This window comes from Argiope bruennichi, chromosome 8, assembly GCF_947563725.1.
Source record: "Argiope bruennichi chromosome 8, qqArgBrue1.1, whole genome shotgun sequence".
Classification (NCBI taxonomy): Eukaryota; Metazoa; Arthropoda; class Arachnida; order Araneae; family Araneidae; genus Argiope; species Argiope bruennichi.
This window is the reverse complement of record NC_079158.1, coordinates 94,508,208-94,528,128: the sequence shown is the minus strand read 5'-3', so window position 1 is coordinate 94,528,128 and position 19,921 is coordinate 94,508,208. Positions and strand designations below refer to the sequence as shown.

Here is a 19,921-nt window from a genome sequence, read left to right as displayed (position 1 = left end):
TGAAAATTAAAGTATGTCACAAAGATATTAAAAGAAATTAATCTAAAAGTAGTAAAATAAAAGACATATTATAAATCTGACAGACAGGCTTTTAACCAGCAAAATTCTACTTGCAAATGCAAACGAGTTACAGTTTTATGAAGTGATGAATTCAAAACATTATCCTTTATGCAAAATCTTGTTCCGGACAATAAAACATCCCTTTCATGAACTCAACAGATAATTTTAGCTAAAGATTTTCAGATGAAATGACCAGAAAAACTCGAGTGTTGCTAAGTGAAGCAATCATTCAACAACTCTTTTCTTAATCTAACAAAAAAAAAGAGGGGAAATATTATTTTGTGCCAGACCTTATGACATTAAAAAGAAATAAAAGAATGATATACATGCAGATATATCAACCAACGCCAAGCCACTAATGGAAATACCATTTTTCATGAGTCGGAAAGTGATGACACACGACCCTCCAATGTTATTATTACACAAGTTGATCTTGATCATTTTTAAACTCAAAATAAATATCAATATTACAGAGATGATGTCCCAAAAAAAGAATAGTCGGAAGAAAAAAAATTAACTCGAGGACAACTCCTCTACTATTTCCTTGCTTTTCAAGGGCAAAGCAACTCAGACACTTTAAGGGGAAAAGATCAGGACTGATTGATATAGTGACACAATTTCATTGACACAGGAAGCTAAAATGCAAAAGTGCAGAAAAATCATTTTAATATGATAATTAAAGAGACATTAAAATTGATGTGACTGTTGCCACGATGTTTATCAAACAAATACATAAAAAAAAAGACCGAGTCATTGAAAAGATAAAATATTTTGATGTAGTTTAGATTTTCTAAACACATTTCCCAGATTTTTGTTAAGAATAATTTATATCACTAATTGAAATAGAAATCTCTTTTAAGATTAGGAAATAACAGATAATGATTTTTTTTAAAATCTTAACATCAAATGGAGTATAACGCGCTAAATTGAGTTTTATATCTTTTAAACAAAATGTTTCTGAAAGTGTACTTATTACGTAAAGACGAGAAACACTTTAAAACATTTTTTCATAGAAACAGAAAAATATCTCTTTAATATCAAGCATATTTAGCACATCTTACACAAAATGAAAGTGAAAAATTGGAATTAGGAGTTCACAAAAGCTAACTGTAACCTATTATAGCTGATAAGATGAGTAAAGAATATTTTAGTTCAGCAGTGTGACAGTCCCACACATAGTAAAGAATACGAATGATAACGTGATTATATTATGAAAAGAAATTTTAACATAAAAATGACAGTACTATGAACAAACATATTTCACATTGATATCACATTATTCTTTTTAATTTAATATCAAAGAGAATTTCACAAAGAATAAAATATTCTAAAAATGATTTTTCTTCGAAAAGATTGACAAAATAGGAATAACAGCAATGAAAATTCTTCCGCCAAGACATTAAAAAGATACTTTTGTTATCGCAAACTAATAAAACTGAATATTACAGTTGTATGTTGTAAATGACAATACAGCAAAAGGAAAAAGTTGATTGATTTTAGTATTTGAAATAGCAAATAATAAATTTCTGGACTTAAGACTTCTGGACATTCAAGAAATCAGAAACATTAAAAAAGTTTTAAAAAAAAAATGTTACATTTTGAAGAAACATACATTGCATTGATTCACTAGTTTATAAAATCAATAAACTTTTTATTACATATATTTATAAATAAGTGATTCTTGAACTATAAATCAAATTTATACCTCAATAAATACTTGGGAATAGAATTTACTTTGCTTAAACAATTTGAAGGACTGACAGTTTTATTTTTAACATATTTACCAATTTTTCTTTCACATTCACACTTAAATTTAAAATTGCTGTTATTTTCTCTTTGCTGGACATGGCTGAAGTTTAAACATAGCTTATTAAAGTTACACGTTTTACTTTTCTCATAATGTCAAAACTTTCTTCTAGCAACATAAAATGCCATGAGTAAAAGCTACCGTCAAATATTAAATTCAATTAATGTCAATTATAGAATGTCTTCATCAAAAAAAATAATATATATTATAAATCTTAACTTTATCATTATTTTGGTCACAGATTATTGAAGAATTTATTTTTAGGTATTTTTTGCACATTATGAGGTCTTTCTTTTAGGCCATTTTAGTTTCACTTTTTAACTTATTCAATATGTTTATTATTCCTTTAGGTTAATTTCTTTTGTTTATAGTAACTTTCTAAAAATGCTAATATTTATTTTTCATTTTATTATGACATACCGTACGAAATTCACGTTTGTTCCCAATGTTATTTAAGCAGATGTTCAGTGCTTGTATATATTCAAATAATTAAGTGACAGCATTGAAATACACAGAAACTAGAAAAATTCACAAAATGGTAGCACTGAAATTTTTTTTATAATTTACAGAATTTAGATTTTTTTAATTAATTTATTTGGCAGCTAAGTGAAATAAATTAGCAAAATTTTAAACGGAAATGTCCCTCCATCAGCCAAGCTGTCTAAGGTAGTTGTCTAATCAGAAATCAGCTACTGGATCTGCTTTAAAATTAGATAATACTAAAAAGCGATCTCATTCCAGCAATAACATCAGAAACACATGGAAAATATCAGGCTTGCTTAACTTTCCAGGTAGAAAAACAACACATTATTTTAAATGATTTAGTGATCGTAAAACATAGCAATTATGCATCATGATAAATGAATACATAAGTCACTATATCACTTTCTGTAATGTCAAAACAATATTAATGTTTTGCCAGAAGAGATGAAACAAACAAATAAAAGATCTTTTATTCATAAGTAGATCATTAGACCGACGACGTTGAACTGAATGAAAATGAAAGCTGCAGAAAACAAGAAAAATTACGGAGTTAGTCACGAATTTCACGAAATATTCACACATGTATACTATTGTGTATATATACAAAAAAAAAAAAAAAAGTCCTTTTCAGAATAAACGTATAATCAACCCCATAAAAATATAAATCAAGTTTGCTACATTGTAACGTACGGTTCGGCGCTCTCAGTACTATTATTTACAACTAGGCTACATACGTTGTCAAGATGCATTCTCCCCTCTCAGGCTAACACAATGGTCGTTGCACGGGATACCGTCAAAAAGAAAAATAAATTATAGAGATTAAACAATCCTCGAAACGATGCCGAAGGGTAGCTAAAAACAAGTGTAACAAGGAAGAAAAGTTTTAGCTGCTGTCAGAGAGTATCCGTCAGTAAAAACAGTAAAGTCATGAAAAGAGAAGGAAGGAAGAAAATATATAGAAAAAAAAATTTCAAAAAAGAAAAAGCATACTAACCGGAAGTATGTGACTGACCTGTGTGAAGGCTTGAACCCGAATGCCTACTACTAATATCCACTTTAGGTTGTAAACCTGTTTCGCACTAAAAAACTTGTACTTTCAACAATTTCTACTACGTTGTATACAAACTCATGCGGTTGGAGATTGCCTTCAGCCTGCAGTTTTCTGTGAAGATTCGTCCTGTCGCTTTACGCGCGTAAAGCGAAATGATGCGCTGCGGTTAACACGTTACCGAAACCTAAGTCACAGGTTGGCGAGAGGTCTGGAATAGCGCCAAGTCGCAGCGCCAAACCGGACTGCGGTACCAGGAAAAATATTCTTTCTACCTTTTTGTTTATTATTAACATCTTCCGCTCGCTCGATCAACATCTGTCAGTTAAGATTTCTGCAACGTTAGTATTATAAATATTTTTGCTTAAAGGATTCCGTACATCAGAAGAGGAACTCTTCTTCCGGAAAGGTAATGTACATACACACACAAAAAAGAAGTGATGCAGATTTAACTCATTAAACTTTCATTTTCGCATGCCTCCTGAAAACTTTAGCTTTGTTTACAATTTCGAATGTAAACATCCAATTATTTAAAAATAATGACAATAATTTAAAGAGAATTGAATTAAAGAAAGCAATTACAAATGCAAAGATAATTTCTATCTAATATTTATGAGTATCATGAAAATACTTAAATTACTAGGATCATATTACAGCAATGCGTATAAAAAATAAACATATTTATTAGAAAAAAATCTTGCCAATATATTCTAATTAATTTATGTAAATTAACTTTATGGGAGAGTATTAAGTCATACATAATTTCAATGGTTTAGAACTGTTTAATTTTTTTTTTAGTCCTGCTTTTTAAATTTCCACATATATCTTCAATAAAGAGATGTTTTAAGGAAAAAAGAAGGGAAATTCTTCTTTGGTAGATTTTTAGTTATTTTGTCACTTTCCTTTTCTTTTTCTCATTTTTGCTTCCAGCACTGGCGAATTCCACAAAAATCTTTTTCCAATTAAAAAAAAAATCTTTATTTTTTTTAATTATCAATTGTTGAATTACCAATGAACTATTTGAATTACCAATTATTTATTATATTACATGGAATAAAAATTTAATGGAAATACTTGCACAAATACATCTAATTTGCATGAAATTTAGTTTCTTTTTAGAATGCTTACAAAAATAAGTATTACTTATTACATTGGGATAAATCACAGAAGAGCACATAAGTGTAAATGCACGGTTAGATTTTCTTTTTAGAGCAAGTACTATCGAATTTCATCAGTTAATATTAAGACAAAAAATTAACTATAAAATTAAACTGAATACGATCGTAATATAACATTAAATTGTTTCTTTCATACATTTTCACGGACAAATTTTCTCTTTTGAACTGAAATATTTCGTTGAAATGCGGAAATACAAATTGCGGCTTGCACAAAAGGCGATGGAATTCTCAAATTGATTAGAGACAGAATGAAAAGGACTGCGTTATTTGACCAGAAACATTTTTTATGTCTCATCAGAGTGAAAAGAGAGAGAGAATTTGCACGTCATTTCTTGGAAAAGTCTGCAAGAAAAGTTGATGAAAGGCAGCTCGTGTGCCCAGTGCATGAAAGAGGAACTTTCTAAAATAATATCGTCGGGAAGAGGGAAAAATTGACCTTGACAATGCAAAAAGGAGTTACCAGCTTGTTCCCAAGGGGATGGATAATTTTTGGTTCCACGTGGTTAATTCTCCACAGCATCAGTATGCAGCCCCATGCGTTTTAGAATGCGGATATGCATAGATTGTTTATGTACCTTCGACAACTGTTAGAGACGAGTCATTCTTGTTGAATTCTCTACCTCGGGGAAATTTAAAGCTTCTTAAGTTGTAACTTTGAATTAATTTAATTTATTCGTAATACGAGTTGAGCAGGTATTTTTTAGATATATCTTTGATCAGCTATTTTCTGACTTAAAAAAAATCACTTTACTTATTAACGTAATTAAATGAAATTTACAAAATTAGTTAATGACTTTAAAATAAAATTTTATTCGAGTCGATGCGAATACATATAATAGCACTTTCTTTTATTAATATCGTCTGGATATATAATAAGTTTAAGTGACTTGACGAAAGAAATCCTTTGTGGAAAGGATTACATTTTAAGAGAATTCATTCGTTTCTTTCACAGAATTTCTTGTTATAAGGTCTATTAATTATCAAATTTTATTTTCAGGCAAATAAATGATTATAGCTGTTAAAAAAATTTCTTAGAACCTCAACTCAAACTGAGGCTTACTTCTCAAAATTTCGCTAATCGTCTCGTACAAGAAAGTTAAAAATAAAAACTTCCATAATTAAATATAAATGGCGCTTTGGTTTTCTCCGCCCCCCCCCCTTTTCATGAGCATGGTTATGTATCATAACAGAAGACATCTGAATTTGACAAAAATCTTTCATTTTAGAGTATTTTTTTGGTAAAAATAATGTTATTAAATGTTTCTAAGATTATCGATAGTAAGACAATAATGATATTGATTTAGTAAGCCTATAATCATTGGCTGTCTTCTTTACTATTTTGTGATGTTGACTTAGCAAGACTGTAATAATTGGTTCTTTTCTTAACCATCCAATGATAAAGAGAAAAATTACGTGTAGAGAGTTATGGTGGTAAAGCTTATAATTGCATTTTAATGTATCACTTTTTTTCAGGAATCAAAAACTAACTAACAAAAGAGTTACTTAGAAGTTTGCAATATAATGTAACACGTGCATAAGTAGTTTGCATTCATTAAAAGATTAGTGTTTTAATGCTTGTTTACTTATTTGTTTTTAAATGTATTAATATAAAATCTATAGCGTAAGACGACAATAAAAATCAAAATGAAAATAATTATAGTGGAAGTTAAGAAATACTCTTTAATTTTTTTCTGGGACCGTGGGAAATATAATTACACGCATCTTAATCTATTTTATCATATCTGGTTAGAGCTGCCTTTCCTTAATAAATTCAGAACTGGCAAATACACTATATAAACACATAATTAGGTTTTAATAATCAAATTAATTATAAATTAAATATTATTATTATTATTTAAGGTAACGCGTCAACACCTAACGCTAAGAAACTGCAAGTTCTCACCACATTTGGCAATGAAACAAAAACTTAGAATTTTAAATATTTTCTTGATTTTTGATAAATAATTTTTTAATAAGTTATCAAATTAATTAACAAAACAAATTAATTTTATCTAATAAAATAAATTAATTCCTTTTCTTATACTAATCTCAACCCCCAAAAAAATTAATACCCTAAAATCCTTACTAGGAACGCATTTGATCTTTAAAAACTTAAAGAATCACATATAATGTTGTATGTTACAAATTACCACATTACCACGTATTTTATCGAATTCAAGTTGCAATAAAATAATTGTTTATGGAAATTCACAGAAAGAATAGCAACTCCTGTTGCACATGTCTTTGAGCAACAGAAGCATTAGCATCTACCTACTTGTAGAGGGAAACTATTTGTACTGATTTATGGTACAATCCCACCTCTGATGTGTGAAATTCGATTTCTTTGCTCCCTATTAGTTGCAGGATGTTGGTAAAAGATAATCTTCTGGGAGATTTTCTAAGAGACCCGTTCAAACTGGTTGAAAAATTAAAGTGACCAGAAATTCCTCGCGCAGCCATTTTGACCTTTTCTGCAACAATTGCCAAAGCAATTTGATCGTTGTCGTTGATTGGTCTGTATACTCACATAAAATATTTTGTATCAGTTTCAAAAGTAGGATACTAGGTTTTCTTCATGCCGTTGAAATAGTTTCTAAACATGACAAATGAACTATTTAATTTTCCTGACTGTACTTAATAAGTTTCTTGTCAAAACAATTTTGGTATAATTATTCATTATTTACATCAGTTAAGCAGTAAAATGGAACAGTCTAAAATTCATTTAAAAATTTCCTATATTTATATAACAAAACGATTAAATATTCATGATATTTAAAATTCTGCAAAAGATAAAATTTTGTTTTACTAAAATAATAAGAATTGTACATTTTGCAATACAAATGCATAATATAAATTATGCATTTAGATAATATGCGATACCGGATTTTTTTTTTTAAAAAATAAAACCTTCCTATATTGGCGAATAAGAATAAAATAAATCAGCACAGAATAGGAATGAGAAATTTGAGAATAAACGAATTATTTCAAACGTTACTATACGCCAAAGCCATATTAGTCATTACATTGTTGTTCTAATTGTAGGTTTCATAAATTTCAAAAGAGGAATAAAAAATTATCTTGAAATATTACAACAAAATATTTTTCTGTGAAAAATAATAACCGATGCTTTTCTTTCAAAATCTAGCAATATCAAAATAAAAAAATAAAATAATTGTTCTTTATTGACCTGAAAATAAATATATTAAGATGGTCAATGCTAACACGTCATATTAGTCAGAAAGTTATATGCATTAAAATAAGCCTGTACATTTCATGTTTGTTTATTAATTAAAAAAAATCAAACAATTTTTCTTTAAATGAACAATCGAAAGAATTCCCTAAAATGTGACGATTTTATGCAAAAATTATAAACATAAATTAAATTTGGTGACTTAACTTTGTTTAGAATTTCAGTTTAACGCAAAATTTAAAAGCATAAATTTATGTAACAATGATAAAGTTTTATGATTTATAAAATATGCAGTCTGGCTCCAAAATGTTTCAATAATTTAACTCTAATAAGCTTGCCTTGCAAATGTGTATTCTATCATTTTATTTCATCTTGTATAATTTTCAGGGCAGATTATTCCAGAAGAATAAAAAATAAAGCCAAAGAAATGTGTCTTTTTTTATCAATAAAATCGTCTTAGACACACAATTATTTTCTAAATCATATAGAATCAGAGTTACGAAAATAGGAAGCATTTCTTGTGACCCATTTATTTAAACAATAAATCACTCTTATAAAACTGAAGAAAGGAGAAAAGCAAATAAGAACAGATAGTGAGTGAGTTGCCGGAAGATAATTATTTACTTTTCTGAAGCTACAGATAAGACAGTAGAACGACCATTTTGATTACACTTTACATTTCTAAAGCGATAAGTTTAGATTTACAAGACAAAATTTATTCCTTGTAGGAAACGGCTCGTTGTAAACTGTAAAATCTTACGATATATTCTCAACGAACTGAAGAACCGCAAAAAAAAAAAAAAAAAAAAAAAAAAAACAGCACAAGAATTTTATTCAAAAACAAAAATGAAATAGTCAAGAATGAAATGTCTGCGATTCAGAACTTGACTCAACATGCAGGTGATTTGAAAGGAAGTTTACTTTGGAAAGTTGACTGTTGCTTTGGATCTAATGTGGTATTTAATCAAGCAAATCTCTGGTCATGCGCTACTTACAAATATTTTTATTTCCTAATATTATTTTTATTCCTAACTCTATCAATATGGGTAGTGTTAAACAATAATGTAAATTGCGAAAATCGTACAACACCTTTCAAAACTTATAACATTCATCAATGAATAGAAATGAATAGAAAAATATTAAATTCAGTCCAATTCTATGATCCATATGATATTGAGAAATGTACTTCGTCTCAGTTTGTATTAGAAAAAAATCATGAAATCTATTAGGTTCAGGTTAAGGTCTATGAGGAACAGTTATTCTATGCACGCATATCAAGAATTGTTTTATATATATATATTGCAACTAACAATAAAAATTGACTGTAGTTTCATTAGGTCCCCAAAGACAAATAAAAACATGAAACAAAAAAAAAAGAGAGAGGGAGTAAGAAATAAATAATACATTCATGGAAAATTTCAAGGAAATTTGATGAGTGAAATTAATTTTTATTTAAGACTAAAATAACTAAGTCTTTTCAAGTGGTACACATTTAAATCCGCCACATCAGTTTAATTGCTCCGAAGTTAGTTAAGAAAAATGTTAAAATTTTGATTAATTTTTAATAAAATTAAAATTTTGAAAAACCCTTTTTTCAGTAAGTAATTAGTCCTAAGACGTAATTATCTGCCAAATTTGGTAACTCTAAGACTAGTGATTTGCCCTGCAGAGTGTTTAGCCCAATTTTTAATGATTCACGCATGTCCAATCTTGCGTTGCGCAGTTTGCAGATAATATATGAGTCTATAAACATTATCTTGTTAAAAATTACGAATTTAATAAATACACAAGTTACCTTTAATAAGAGTCGAAAATTCTAGCTATTCCACACCAATTTTACAATCAATTCTCAATTCTTCAATTTTCTGTCGAACTAGCCGCCTCAGACTACCGGCTGATACGCCGGGAGTATTAGTTAAATTGATTTTAGATAAATCGTTCAATGAGTTGTTGTCTCCAAATTGTCTCACATTAAAGCCGTGCTATTGTAATTATGCATATGTTCTATTCATTGGGTACATCCATTTTTCTAATAGATACTAATTCCATGACTCTAAAAGCGTAAATATCAAATTTATATATCTTCTAAAATTTGAGATGTTGTAACTTCACTTTTTTATTTTTCTTGTATACAGATATTAAACTATATTGTATATAGATATTATATATAAAATATATTATATACAATATAGATTTATATTGTATACAGATCTTGTATATGGATATTTAACTATGCAGATATTAAACAGAATCTCTCTTCTTTAGCTTTCAGCAATGCAAGAAAATCACGTGATTAAATTTTTAATGAAACAATGAAAATGGTTTGAATTTTAAGGCAAAAATGTAATCTATTACTGGAAATTATGCAAAAAAAAATATTTGTCAAAATTCAATTAAAACGGTATCAATAAAAAGACGAGATTTAATGGCGACATTGATTTCATTTCTAATTTTCCATGAGCAACCGCACTAGGGTACAATAAACTCTTCTTTAAAATCCAAAGGATTCTACTTCTTGAATCGAAACAGAATACATTTATTATTTTTGTTCAACGTATAATTTTGAGAAATACTTGGAATCTACTCAACGTAAAAGCCATTAGGTCAAATTTTCATTTGTAGTAGGAAAGAGTTAAAAAGACAAGAAAATAATGGCGACATTGGTTTAATTTCTAATTTTATATGAGCGGCCACACTAGGGAGCAATACACTCTTCTTTAAAATCCAAAGGAATTCTACTTTTTGAGTAGAAACAAAATCCATGCATTAAAAAAATTGTCAAATTCAGGAAAAATTCACAAGACAATTAAATCAGTACCATTAAATGACAAGATATAATGGCGACATTGATTTAATTTCTAATTTTCTATGAGCGACCACACTAGGGAGCAATAAACTCTTCTTTAAAATCCAAAGGAATTCTACTTCTTGAGTAGAAGCGGAGTCCATTTATTATTTTTGTTCATCGTATAATTTTGAGTAATACTTGGAATCTACGCAACGTAAAAGCCATCAGGTCAAGTTTTCGTTTGTAGTAGGAAAGAGTAACAAAAAAATAAAAGTCGTTCTCAAATATGTACATTCAAAGTTCTTGTTCAGGGTCTGGCTAAATTTGTGGTTTCTTACCACAGGTGTGAATGACCTGAACCTCCTTCCGCATGCTACTATCCTGCTATAAATTTTTATGAGTTTGGTTAGTCGCTGTGTGTTTGAAGAGCGATTGCGAAAGGTAACGCAAGGAGTTTTCCCTCCGAAAAGGCTCTTCAGTGAAGTGACGGGCTGAACATCTCAAATTGCCAATTTTCTACAAGGACCCAGGGAGGTCTCACTTTGCATTCATTTTTTTTTTATTTCATCACGTGAATTTTTTTTCTGCTAAATTATTTCTGGCCCCTACTTTATGTAATACTGTAGAATACAGACGGAATTACAATAGTTAAAACATGAGAAAAAAAGAAGTGGAAAAAAACAGCACCCCCTAGGTGAGTTTTTTAGGTATACATACTACAAGGTTTATGAACAGATCTAATTAAAATTGAGTAACGATTTTTAATATATTAGAACGAAGCGCATTCTTTACCACACGGTGTGAACAAGGTATTGCGATATAGGTTATTGACTTCCTGTACGAAAGGCGAAATCCGCAAGGGTTCAGAAAAAAAATTCTGAAGTTTTTTTTTTTCTTTTGAAATCGCCGAAAATAAAATTATCACAGCCTGTTACCATCATTTAATCATTTGTTTGTGATATTTACATTTGATAATTTTTAATTTACTTCGCAAAAAAAAAGCTATTGTTTAAAAATAATTAAAATTTTCGAAGCAATTTAGTCTCTTAAAGCGGTTAAAATTTATGTAATTGAATGAATACTCATAAGGCCAGAAATTTTGTGGTCCATAAAGTAAGGTGAAGAAAAAAGAAAATGTGAAAAATATTTTATGCCGGTTTTTTAAAATTATATTTACTAACCTCATTTGGCTCACCAATTGGGATGGTGAGCAAAATGCAGCTGGTAAATATAATAATGAGATTAATAGTTGCTAAATATTTCAATTAATTATTTTGTGTAATTTTATCTTAATAGCTATCTCAGCCAAATATTTTTTTTCAAATTTTGATAGATATATAATTTATCCTATTTTAGAAAACCTTATTTCATTGTGCTATATATCCTCAATTTTTTTTGTCTATCTTTATACAAAACATTATATTATAGAAAAGAGCAGTAGTATGAAAATGAAAGCACATTAAAGTAAAAGCCATATGAAAATAGAGTAAAGGTAGCATGATAATGAAAGTACATTAAAACTTTTTTGACATCTCTCGATTCTGAATTCAAATCTTAATTTAAGAACTACAAAATTTTAAAAATTTCGTTAGTGTAAAATATGAAAAAAAGTATGTTTTATACTGAAATTTATTCAACATGGAGAAATGAGCCGAATTTTTACAACTTGATCACGAACAACAGAAAAAAAAATCCAGGATGAGATTTTAGTAACAACAATGAAAATAATTCACATTTTTCTTCAACAACGAAATACATCGGTACCAAATATGATTAAATGATTTTTTTAAAAAAAAATATCAATAGAATGAACATTATATAATAAAAATATTGATATCATTGAAAAGATAATTTTTGAGTTTTAAAATGATGTAAAAATACTTTTTCAGATATCGCTTGAATTTTGGTTAAATAAACTTTTAATTAAAAATTTAAAAAATCAATTTGAGGTGCGCATCCTCCTCCTCCACAGATACACACATCTTTATTAGTAGTACAGATTATTTCTCATCAGAAGAGACTCAATTCTCCCGATGTAATTACATAAAATACTATTAAAAAGTAGCATTTTATAATATCTAACCATTCTTCAAATATTAACTAAATAATTATTTTTATTGAGCAACGTCAATATTAATTTTTTAATAATGGCTTTAGTGCATAACAAACAAGAAGATATATCAGAAGTATCTAATGTATCATTTGAATTTCAACCACTATTTTCACTATTCTCTTTCAATTTTGCTTAAACTCTCATATGAAATCATCTTTAAAAACAAATCAAAATTTTCTTCGCTGTAAGGTGTTGCGAATAGTATGCATGCACTAAACATTTGCCTGTTTGCAAGATTTACTGAAACGAACATTTACCCCCCTTCTCTCGTCAAATATAGCTGGAAAATAATTGATTTGCCCTAACTTGACTTTAAGACTATGCTTTGTATCGTATTTCTTTTACTTTTAGAACGTGGGATGTGGGAGACTGCGTCTGTCATTTCAAAAAGCTTCAGCCCCATGCTAAGACTAAATATAGGGCCCCGCGATAGTGTTGCCAGCCTCAACTCAGCGCTAGTAAAATTCCAGGTTTTATGTTTTACTCTACACTGTTTCGCTGATGGATGTATCCTGGAGCTGTGTTCAAGTTGTTCAACAAAGTATACTTTCTGGTAGATAAGAGTTCTGATTTACGAGAGTTAGAAAGCATTGGAGGGAATGGTTTGGGTTTGTTCTGAAGGTCACTTGCCCTCTCTGCTGTTTTTCGGGCTTTGTCATTATCCCTATTAAAACATTCTTGTTCCTATCCGACCCAAGGGTTGTCGAGGGGCGACCCTAAGGGGGGAAACTTCGGAATGGAAAGTGGGAACGTTGACTCCAACGGTAGGAGCTGGAATCCTGAGATTAAAATTTATTCATGGGATTTCACATGCGTGTTTCTCTCTTTCCTAAAAAAAAATCTGTTTGAAATTAGCTTATGCCAATGAAATGGAAGAGAAAGTGTTTCAAAATCTTCACGATGTTTTATTTTTCTCCGTCCAAGTTCATTGACATTGCAAGAAAGATAAAAACCGCAATTTTTTTTTTTTTTTTTCTAAATTCCGCTTTTTGAAAAAAGAAAAGAAAAAAATAATCACGGAAAGTGAATAGTTTACCTAATGCAATCGGGCCCTGAAAAATAATAAATGTAGTTAAAAAGGATTAAGATGCTAATTTTAGAGTGCCAGAAAATTATAATTAACTTAATATTACTTTTAACTTATAGTCATTTATAACAACTACTAGTAAATTAATAAATACAGGCTAGTAGTGGTTTTGAAGTGGTTTAAGTATTCTATAGATCAAGTTATATGGAAGAGAGAATCAGAGAAAGGTTAAACTCTAAAGGTGATCTTAGGTAATGTAAATCTTTGGAATTCCCTTTTGTCCTTTTTCACTTTCTAAACCAGGTATTTTTTATTAATTTTAATTCTCTATATAAGCCTTTTAATGTAAATGACTCTCAGAAATCGACAACATACTTAATTGCATGTCCCTTTGAGAGAATTGGTTACAGTAAATTAAAATAATCGAATAGTTCGAATTAAAAAATGATTAAGATTCAAATTTAAAAATCATTTTTAAATGAAATAGCTTAAAAAAACAGCTTTTGAACACAAACTAAATATTTTTTAAATCATTATGGAACATTTTTTTAAAATTATACAGTAATATACTGTTTTAGAGTTTTTTTAAGTGAGATAATCTGAAACTTGTAAAAGAAAATTAGTTAAGAGTGTTAAAATAATGTTCTAACATTTAAAAGATACTTGCATTTAATTTGAATCAGTCCAAGTACATGGCCCTTGTAAATTAAAAGAAAACATAAAATTAATATATTCAAAAAGTATCACATACTATATTACATATCGAAATTTCGTTTTAAATAATATTGCAGGACCTCTATGCAATTTCCTTTTCCTATTTGATAATCCGGCCCTGAATAGAGTTTGTACTACATCAAGAAACAGACGGCCGGCTATCTCACGATCAGAATCTATTACTTATCGATATTGATATGTAATTACATTGATACTGAAATGAATATATTATATATTTATATCGATACATAATATAACATTTAATCAATATATTATATATTGAATTCGATATAATATTTTATCTTAGACGGAATATTGAAGGAAACCGACAGCTAATAGAGAATTTTTTGAAATTACAAAACTTACTTTTAGGTTTCAACATTCTTAAATGTAAATATATTTTTCGTAATATATCATACAAATTTAAAGACAGTATACAGCTTTCGTAATACTTTATTTAAATGAAAAGCTACATCACACGCACAAGAAAAAAAAAAAAAAAAACTCGAATACTTAAGATTACAGAAAAAAAAAAAATCTTAGAAGCATTCCACATGTTTTATTAAAAAAAAAATGAAACAAACATCAAATGAGTGATAAAGCGCCAAATGTATCGATCTTGAAACAAAACAATTTGCTGAAGTCGAAAAGAATGCTTTGAAATCCACAAAAGAGAGGGAGAAAAAAAAACAATAAAAAAAAATCAGCCTGTAACTGAGACGCAGAGTCAGAGTCAGTGGCGGAATGTTCACCGAGTCAGGCTGAGCAACTGGGGCGTCCTACCTACTGGACATTAGGCCAAGGTTTGACTGAGTGAACTTAAGAATGGAAAGTAGAGAAATGCGAACCGATCAGCAGGGCAATGGGGAATTGTATCTGTGTCTCGTTACGTTTCGATGTTCAGTTATGCCAACTGATGAAAAAAAAAAAAAGACTGGACATTTTTTAGAAGTCTAATGAATTTGTTAATATGTGTCGTCAAGTTTATTTATGCATTAGCACACAAGGCTTTATTAAGTACTTTTTTGTTATTTTTCATACTCAAATATATTATATGATTGGTCTAAGAATATGTATCAAATTCGACATTCGAAATAAGAATTACAATTAACAGAAATTTAGAAACATTCAGGAATCAAACTGCCACTTTTGGTGAAATTCATTAGATGTTTCAACTTTTTCATAATTATTACAATAAACTGGTATATTAAAACTAAAAAAGATTTTAATAAAATATCGCTTATTTTTCTTTTTCTCCGACTATTAGTGGATTTAAGCATGTCAAATATTTAAACAATTTTTAGTTGCAGATAATGTTAATAATTGTTCAAAATACATATATAGTGATAAAATCTTTCTTTAAAGAAATGATTGCTCATATAAGCTTGGGCTTTTTAAGGGGACAAAAAGGAGTGGTATGAAATAAAAATAGTTTATCCGTTGTAAAACTTCTGGGAGAGCACCTTTAAAGATTCAGTTATAAAAGTTTTAAAATCATTGGTTCGCATATTTTCGTACAGCTTATTAAAATTTAAGCCCCTTTCTGAATATAGACTTTATATATGTGTAAAATTCAAAATCATAAATGGTTTAAAATCATTGGATCGGATATTTTCGTACAGCTTATTAAAATTAAACTATAAGTAAAATTTTATATATATATATATAAGAAAGCTTTTACTTAGTTTTAGCAGAATGCAATACCGTGCAAATTTGTTCCGTTGTAAAATTATATAACTATAAGCGATTTATTTCAAGACTTCTAACTTTATAGAAATATTTTATGATAACAGTAAAAAATCTATAATCATAAACATACTCACTAAATTGGAAATAAATTATTATAAAATACTTTTATTGAGACAGAAGTATCTTGATTTTTTACAACGTTAATTTACTCAATTATTCGAAACACTCTTGCGTAATAGCACTAAAAATAATCCTGACATTAATTACTAGTATTATTTAATACTAATATTAGTCTTTGAATTAATAACTTCATTTATTTAATGGAAAATCGGTATACTTTATACTGATTACGGAATTGAGTGAGATTGTACTTGGTTGAGATATTAAAGCGTGAAACTCCTAAATACGTAACGACGGATGTCTTGACAAACTTAGAGAGCTAAAAAGGTAGAATAAACTCACCCTCAGCAATTTGGAGACTTCGAAGTTTTTCACTAGTTAAGGTGGAATTCTTAGCTTTACTCTGGCTGAAAGTAGATTGTTTTTTATCTGGATTCTATTTGCTCAAGGAAGATAGCAGAAGTAAATAAACAATCGTAAAAATTTCCGCAACGTAATAGAAAGTCGTAAAAGATTTTCCACGCTGTAGAAAATGGTTCAAAGTTAATTTTGCTTTAGTGACTTCTCAAGATAAATACTTAAAAGATTCTATATTTCCTTCTAAGCCAATAAATAATCCACGATTCCTTTTTATTTGAGTCTTGGACGATCAAACAGACTTTTAATGTCATATGAGTTGTAAAACTTCCATTCGATACATAAGAGTATTTCTTTTTGTTGTTAAATACTTCATTTTAAATGGAAATGTTACCTAAGAAGAATATGTTTTCTTTGATACGTTCCGAATAGCATAAAAATTCGACATCTTATCAGAAATTTATAAAAGGAGACCTAGAACAATTGCCTATTTTTATTTTCCTCAACATGATGATGATAATTGTGTTTTAATCTAGCAATTATTCAAAATTATCTTCTTAATAATTCATAAATTGGAGATATCGTTATTTCGATAGATTAGGATAAAAGAAATTTCGTATTTATATAATTGGTACACAATGACCACGGAAATTAAGGAAAGAAAGTTAAAAATAAGTTCTTTCAAATTATAAATTCATCACATGTTTTCAAAATAACGTAGAAAATTTTCCTTTTCTCTTAAAACAATATTCCTTTTTGCCGTTAAATGTCCTGATGCTATTTATTGGTGTTCAATCGCGTAAATATTCAGTATTAAAGAGGAAGAAAATTTTGCTTTCTATGCTCTGTTCTTTTTTTTCCGAATTAGTATTGCTTTTAATAATAAGTAATCTAATACGTAATTTTTGATATTATATTTTTAAGAAAGGAGAAGATCACCGAATCAAAGTATAAAAAAGATAAAAATCTTAACAGCTTTGAATTTTAAGATATTCGTTGACTTCGCAAGTTCCATTTAACAAAGAATTTCAATATAATGATATGTCTAAATCTAAATTAATTTCCTAATTTTTATCTTAATTTTACCCATAATAACTTAATTCTAAAATGTTGTCTTATTTCCTAATCCAATTCCACCTTTTTTATTTAATTAATTCAACGCGAGCTCTAAAATTGCTGAAATCGACAAGTTCCAGCACTCCGAGTGAAGGGATAAAAATCTGTCAATCTAAACAAATTCTTTCAAAATATACCTATTTTTCCATTCCCTAAATCGACACGTATGAAGAAATCCCTATCCGAATCTCACAATATATAATAATAGGGATAAATATTTCGTTCGCTCTTGTGTCGTGCTGCAGATTGACGTGTGTGTTATATATATATAGCTGATAATTTTAAATTATATTCTTCCTCCATTAATTGCCGAACATTTTTAAGATACATCCTTTTCTCTCAAAGATATAATAATTATTAATTTTTCCGTAAAATAAATATTAATTTTTACACGAACTGTTTAGTTTCAAGAGAAACTATTAAGAAATCAGAAATTCACCTCATGCAAGGTCAAATTATACTTCGAGTGCAATACACCGTCGTAAAGTATAGGTATTACTGAGAAAACAAGCAAGGAAGATACAATTTCTAAAATAAAACGCGGAAATAACATTACCATAAGTCATTGTTGCCATGTTCAACTGAAGAGAAAGAAAAAAAAATCTTCATAGAAAAAAAAAAAAGAAAGAAAGAAAAGTAAAGAAACTTTGACCGATTTTTGTGAACTTTAAACAGCCTTCTTGCCTATAACCATAAAATTTAAGAGTGTACTATTTATGTCGCTTCCCAGTTTTCTCGCTTAAAAAAAAAATTTAAGTCACAAGTTCACTAAGGGTTACCTCGATTCCAGATTCATATTTAGATTTCGATTCCGATGAGAAAAATTTATTCCTTTCATGAACGTAGATTTTCTTTTCCGCTTCAAAAGATGATTAGATAAGTGAGATACCTTTTTAAGCGAAAGTCAATAGTTTCATTGCGTATTGTTCTGTAATTTTCAACTCATTTTGAGCTAGAGGAGAAAAACACAGGACATAAATGCTACGTTAAGTCAGAAATTTTCAGAATCTGTTTTTATCATCAGTTTTCAATCATCTTTTTAATCAAACTTTTATAAAAGCGCTCATTAAGTCAACGATTACCTTTAATTAAATATTTACAATATGCATAGATAAACTGGAATTTTTTTCAAAATTAAGGTGTGACATTTTAAATACGATTTAAATTATACTGCATGACAATTTCACATGCAAGCCTCAATTCTAATCGTGGCCCAATGGTTAATGTTTAAATCGTATATAATAAAAATATGCATATAAAAATACTTTATGATATCTATTTGATATTTTTTTTTTATTTTTTAGACCAGAATAAAAAGTACTTTAAATGACATAAGTTATATCTTTTGATGTTCGAGTCAATAAATATATTACAAAATGAATTATAATGTCTAAGTTTTTATGTGGTTCCTTTGTTATTAAAATAGTCATAGTTAGTAAAATATTTTTGGTGCGCAAACTTATTAAACTCAAAAGTTTAACAGCTTAAAAGTTCAAAAGTTTTTCTGTGACTAAAACTGACCGAGTTATGAAACATTGAATATTGTTATTATTATTTTTTTTAGATTAGATGATTTTAAACTATTTCTGTAGTTGTCTCGAGGATCCAACAATAAACATACAACATTTCCTTGAAGCGGTAGTTGACTTTTCTAAAACAATGAAATTCAAAATTTTATAATTCGGCTGGTTTTGATAGCAGAAGTTTTTTTTTTCAAATGCTAGTATGCAAAAAATATGTTACTGAACATGACTAGCCTATAAAAATTTAGATTTCATAACTTTGTTTCGATAATACATTTATTGATTCAAACATAGTTTTTCATAGTTGTGACTAATAGGACTGATTGGATTATAAAAATTTAGATTTATTACATTTTTTTCCGTTGAGGACTTTATTGAATCATACAAGATGAAATATAGTTTTTTTTTTTTTTTTTTTTTTTACTTTATCCAAAACTTTTTTCCATTTGTAAAATTCTAAGTCTCTTTCATAGAAATATTTATTGGTCCATCATCGTACCAGAAACTGCATAAAATTTTTACCTTGGAATCGCCTGTAAAGAGGAAAATTAATGTATTTGCTCGAAAATGGAACAAATGCATTAAAGCAGGAAATTTTCACGATAGAAATCTTGTAATTCCACGAAAACAAGAAAATAATTTCAAATAATAACGCACTAACTAATGGTTAGTTGAAACAATTCTAAATAAAAATTGTTGTTGCCGCAA

At 28.5% G+C, this 19,921-nt stretch overlaps 1 protein-coding gene across 9 annotated transcripts in view; it reads right to left on the bottom strand.

The window, feature by feature from the left end:
• The window catches only part of LOC129980820 (solute carrier organic anion transporter family member 74D-like), a 345,623-nt gene that overhangs the window by 78,067 nt on the left and 247,635 nt on the right, over positions 1 to 19,921 (bottom strand). For 2 of the 9 annotated variants that reach the window (XM_056091218.1, XM_056091217.1), the window contains exon 1: positions 3,345 to 3,694. The exons of 4 other annotated variants lie outside the window; for them this stretch is intronic. The gene's annotated coding sequence lies outside the window, so the exon portion shown is untranslated. Of the gene's footprint in view, positions 1 to 3,344; positions 3,695 to 19,921 lie in introns of those variants that run through there. 3 more of the 9 variants (XM_056091220.1, XM_056091211.1, XM_056091215.1) reach the window with 3 other exon arrangements.